Genomic DNA, 6,599 nt, shown 5'->3' on the forward strand with positions numbered 1-6,599 from the left:
AGTAGTTGAGGAGGTGAACATTTGCATTAATTAGTTGGTGGTCCGAATATCAAGTTTTTATCGATGAGAATGCTCTGACAAACGAATAATGTAAAAGGTAAGCGTAAAGAATAAATGTTTTTAAATTTAAGAATGTTAACGTATGTTTTAAATTAATTGCAGCGCTGTCTGGTAAAAGGTCGCCCACATCACAGCAAATGCAAACGAACGTGCAGCTTGTCGGTTGTGGTTTGGTGTTTTCCAAAACTGTACTGCTTATGATTATTGTATCGAGGTTACTTGTAATTACTAAAAAATTTAGTGGGTTCGCTTATGTACCAGAAAGGAAATTCATCAGCATCTGAATGTGATCATTCTGAAAGTGTTCAAAGTAGTAAATATCAGCATCATTGTGAAAATACCGACAAAATGTTTGAGTTGAATGATGATGATTAAATTTGCGTATTGGCTGTATTATGTTTCCATTTTTAGTTTCTTGTTGTTAAAATTAAGAATCACAATTGTTTATAACTTTCTCTGGCACTTTCGATAATTGCGCTATCACTACACTCTTGAGAAGAATTCATCAAATTATTTGTAATCCTGAATGATGTAAAAATATTCCAAGACCCCAAAATGTTTGTCTTTACATTATCTCGTTTATTAAAAAAATAAAAAATTATGACACTTCTGTATTCAAAGAATACTGCGTTAAATGTTTTCGAGTGTCTAGCGTATTTCTAAGTAAACAAGTATTGAAATGCAAAGTTGGGGTGTAGTCATACATTTTATAATCTCACAATTTATTGGATTAATGTTATTAAGATAACACACAATTCGGCAGATATGTTTGGCATGAAACCCATGAATAACGAAAAACATTATATATAGTATATGGGGGCTGAGGTAATTCCTTTACCAATTTCAACTGTTTTTAACCAAAAGAGATAATACATAACAAAAATGCAGAATGTGTCTGTACAGCAACTTCGTATTTATGATGAGCATGAGCAATACCATTTTCCTGCACCAGACAGTACAATCTCGTTAATGGTCTACGTCATATCCCTCATGAATATTTAGCACCGTTGCCGCCCAGTTTCAATCACCGGCGAGCAATCAACCGCCAACAGCGTTCGTTCCTCGTTGACGTTAGCGGATAGATCAAAAAACCTATTTTGTCTTCGATCGCCTACAGTAATGGTCATAAAAGCTATATGTAGTCAGGTACCAGTGGCAATATTAACAATGCTAACAGCTTGCTTTTTTCCTGTCTGCCTACTCTCAGCTGTTGATGTTATACATTTTGAGTCGGTACATATGTATATGTGGTATGCTATGTGGGAGTGTTTACTCTATTGGTCATCATTGAAGGCAACATGTGTTAGGTGCATGTTGATGGGTAAGAATTGTATATGTAAATCTAGATGGCAACTTCATAATAACCCCCTCGTAGAAGCCCGCCCCTTATTTGCGATTACACAAGCCTCTTTTGAGTTCAACTTTACACCACAGGAAAGAGGACAGGAACAGGTGCTAATCACGTGGTAATCCGGGCTATATGGTGTAAGCGATAAAACCTTCCATCTGTGCTCCCGTAGCATCTGACGAGCCATCAACGAAGTGTGTGGTGTGGTGTTGTTCTGGTGGAACACTACTTCCTTCCTGTTGGCCAATTCTGGACGCTTCTGGCCGATCGCCTGCTTCAAGCGGTACAGTAGTTCGCAGTAGATGGTAGAATTAGGCGCCTGCCCATATGGGAGCAGATCATAGTGGATGATTCCCTTCTAATCCCACCAAACACACAGCAAAGCCTTCCTGGCCGTCAAACTGTTTGAGAGGATTCACCGTCCTTCGTCCAGGACCTTTTTCGCATTGTCGTTTTGATATTGTCGTATGAGATCCCCCTTTCGCCAGTCGCCAGTCACCATCCGCTTCAAAAATAGGCCTTTTGCAGTTGGTTTAAAATGGTTTGGTGACTAACTCCCATCTCCTGGGCGATGTCACAAGTTGCCACATGTCGGTCTATCTCGCTGTTTTCCATGATTTGATCGTCATCAGAGATCTTCCGCCGGCTTAGTTCATTAGTGAACTCGATGTTTACACGTCTATAACTAATAATGCATAGCGTCGTTTTGTAGGTTATGTCAAGACCTTTCAAAGATGTAGATATAGTATTGCTAGATACGAGGTCTGTAGCGCTTTATACATAGTCGCGAAATTCAAACGACAAAAAGGCGGAAGGGGTATATTTGTATAATATATATAATAAAAATCCGTATTCGTTCTAGTTATTTTCGCTTGATTTCCCTCTTACACGCGCTCACTCGTTTTCTGTTCTCTCTCAGTTCAAATTCCTTCCATGAATTTGAAAAGCATTTACTTTCGAAGTTACAAATTATTTAAAAGCATCTGCATTAGGGCTATGAAGTAAAATTTGTGGCTGTCAGCACTAGATTAAAGCATTGCGGCATACAATCTATCTTTCCCCTTCTAGAAAATTTCAAATATTTCCTTATTTTATTCTATTTAAATTTTAATGTTTTCTACAAATATAACAAACATTTATTTGCATACTTGAACAAGAAACTCTAACAAATTAAAACAGGAAATTAGGGCAATGTCTTGATTTAAATTATAAAAGTTTTTGAACAATAGTTGGCATTGAGGTAGCTGTAGCAGACGTTGTTGAGGAGCTGTTCTAAGGAAATTTTACCTTGGCTCGTTAAATAGTGTAACAAGAAGGCGTAATGTTTCAGTGCGTTCGTTTATGGGGGGTGGAAAGCTGGCAAGTTTGTGCCAAGTACGGAAGTGTAAATAAATTCTTTAATTTATTTTTTTACAAAAAAAGGAAGGAAAGGAGGAAGTGAAAATGAAACTATAGTCTATATATTCGACTGATAATTATCTTGTTTTTATTCATTGGAAATTGTCATGAAGATATGTGAGCAAGTTTAAAATCTGCTGTCGTTGCTTCTAATATTGAAAGTGTTGCCATTTGACTGAGTAACCTTTTACAATAACAACACCTATATTATTTTATATTCAATTGAGTAGCAATTTCATTTAACACGGAATAAATCAACAGACAAAAAAAATATTTCTTTATTAGAATACCTTCCATAACATATCGATAATATTTAGTTTAGTTTTAGATATCATAAACTAGTATAACTACTGTTTTCAATAGAATTCCATCACACAAATTATCTACATCTTCTGTCCAATTGAATATACATTTTTATTATTTTAATTTTTAATTTAAATCCTATTATGTCGAAATAAATACCTCTACTGAGTATGTTTAAAAATATTTATCTTTAATCCACTTAATGTTACTCCAAAATTGATTGATATTACCACAATACGGATTATAAATTTTATACAATCAAAACCAGACGCTTAATGGCAACATTATGGCAAAGCTAATAACATTATCAGCTGCAATGGCAACAACACAATTAAAAGTGTCAACAACTGGAACACCAAGTCGATGCATTTTTCCAACAGGAAACGAAAACACACAAATACACACACGCTTTTCACTACTGTGAGTATCTTGTTATATGGTACAAAACAATAATTAATATATTGGTTTATTTAAAAAAATGCACAGCATGTTTCCCTGACTCTATATTTGTGATATAGATTTGCTTTATTTGCAGGCGTGTTTGTACTCAATGCGTGTGTAAACAGTCAACGTATACTATGAGAGATTCATGGTCTGGATCAAAAGTACTTAAACATATTAGAAAGTTAAAGCACAAGAGCATTAATTGATGGAACTCGTCTTTCACAATTTTATTTAGTAGCATCATCATAGATAGCATTATATGAACTCTTAAAATATATTAGTTTCTCTTCTTCCAAATAATGGTTTCTTTTATTGATCTCTCTCTTATTCTTTATAAAATATCCTTTCTAATTAAATAATTTATATTGTTTTTTTTCGTGAGTTTTATTTATGGGTTGTGTGTAATATCATGATATGATGTAACGCGATGTGAATTAATGCGATATGATGTATTCTGATATGTGCGATGTGATGGAAACTGAACTGATATGATAATGTAGTATAAGCCGATGAACGATGTGATGATTTGATGTAGTGTAATGTGATGCAAAAGGATACTATTTTAAGAAATGTGCCAAGTTTCATCAAGATATCTTAATTTTTACTCAATACTTGCACCGACGGACGGTATATGATACCCTATATATAACTCATTTAGTTTGGGGTGTTACTATAATACTCTCTTAGCAACTTTGTTGCGAGAGTGTAAAAACGTTACAGGGTGCATGATGATAAAGTGTATCAAACGCCACTTGGAAGTCGATAAAGATGAGCTACAGAGTACATAGTCAATCCACTGATTGGTCCACTATAACACGTAGGCTATTTATCTGATAGATGCTGGAGCATCCTGTACGAAAACTAGCTTGTTCTTTTCTCAATCTTGTAAGTGGTCCCTCAGCTGAGTGATTGTTCTTCTTCTTGACTGGTGTAGACATCGCTTACGCAGTTATAGAGTCCACAACAGCGCGCCACGCATCTCTCCTTTTGGCAGTTTGGCGCCAATTGGTAATACCAAGTGAAGACAGGTCCTTCTCCACTTGATCCTTCCATCGGAGTGGAGGCCTCCCTCTTCTTCGGCTTCCACCAGCGGGTACTGCATCGAACACTTTCAGAGCTGGAGTACTTGCGTCCATTCGAACACAGGAACATTTTTAACTGTGCCTGTGGATACAAATATTTCCACTAGATGCTCAATTGTTGATCTGACAGGACTATTATGACTATAAATTGGACGTATCGCTAATTACTCAGAATTTCGGTAGTAAATTTTAATACTTTCCACTCACTGTTGGATCGTATATCTTTCCATGATGAAATGCCAAACCTTACTGAAGAGAAAAGTTAAAAAAGCAGGAAAATAATGGCGTCGTTTACTGTCCCTTCAGGTCTACTTTTGTAGCGTCCTTGTTGAAAAACCCTTTATATTCAAACGGATATAAAAATATGTTGTGTATGTATATAGTTTCCTCAAATAACTTGTAAATATTCCAGGTAACTTTAATGTAATTTGAAGTAAAAGATTTTCAGTCAAAAGTTTCAAATTAAAAATTTTATTTTTAGCTTTTAATTATTGAAGAAGGTTTACACAATTTTTCCATATCGCAATATAAAAACTTAAATATGTTTAATATTCAATATATTCGATTTTATTTAGTCGCTATTTCGCTATGGTCTTGTGTTTTTACCAACGCTTATTATTATTGTAATAAGCAGAAAAAATTATGTCGTAATGATAAGCATTTTATGTGTGATCTAGATTCTGTGGTAAAGGTCCAGACCCAAAGCTGGCTGGCTTTACTTGCTTTGCTGTGAGAACTGTCAACACTGAATAGAACTATACTTGAGCATATAAAAAGAGACCAAATGAAGCTTTGCTTCAAGCGCTTGAAGTTACGAATAGATCTATGCTCTATTTGCCAGCGCTTCTGGGGCTTTTGATATTTGATATTGTAACTAGAGTTACCAGTTTGTGCGAAATGTACCAATTTCAGTAATTTTTTTGATGCTACATTGACACGCAAATATTTATAACATATGCGTTTGCCAGTACAAATAGTTAAAATGTAGAATATTTAAAATATTTGATATATGTATGTAGAAATTTACAAAGGGTTTATAATAATATAACATTTAACTAAAACTATTACCAAGTTTTGATTGACTTTTTGATTTACAAAAATTAAGTGTGTTGCAACAGTGATTGTGATATTATTTTGAAAGCGTTCAAAGCGCTCATTTGGTCATACAAGCATTCAAAGTACGCAAAGTCAACGAAAGCAAGTAAAGCCAGCCAGCATTGGGTCTGGACCTTAAGTGTCTTATTTATTATAATTATATGTATGCGTAAACCAGTAACTATATATTATATTATAAGCCTAACCAAGTTGAAGTTCTTGGTGTTTTGCCATTGACAGGATCTATGAAACGCTTTTACGTCGATCGACACAATGAACATCGCAACAGAATAGCAGGGGGTGAACAAAAATTCGGACTTCCAAGTCGTGGATATTTTCCTAAACCCACTCGCATGCGTGAAGTAAACTGGGATGACGAATTAGCATATATAGCCGAAATTCATGCGAAGCGTTGTCATATGAAGCATGATACTTGCCACAGTACTGAACGGTTTCTAGGCTCTGGTCAAAATCTTTATATAGGGGGTAGAGATGACAAGCCAAAGGCAGTGATTAATTATGTTTTGCGTGCGATAGATGGTTGGTGGAAAGAATATGAATCTGTAGATGATGGAAACGCTCTGGCTGATGAGTACCCGAAAGGGTGAGTGTGAATAATAAAATTTAATAAATATAATAATGCAGCGTCGCGGACTGGGCTCAGGTCGGTCACTTCACTGCAATGGCAAACGAACGTGCTGCTTTTGTTAGCTGTGGTTTGGCGTTATGTCAAAACTGTTCTAAGTTCTTTTATTGTGCAGAGGTGACTTGTAATTACTCACCCACCAATTTATTAGGTACGTTCATGTACAAAAAAGGCAATTCATCAGCATCTGAATGTGATTATTTTGAAAGTGTTCCAAGTAGGA

Source organism: Zeugodacus cucurbitae, chromosome 3, assembly GCF_028554725.1.
Source record: "Zeugodacus cucurbitae isolate PBARC_wt_2022May chromosome 3, idZeuCucr1.2, whole genome shotgun sequence".
NCBI lineage: Eukaryota > Metazoa > Arthropoda > Insecta > Diptera > Tephritidae > Zeugodacus > Zeugodacus cucurbitae.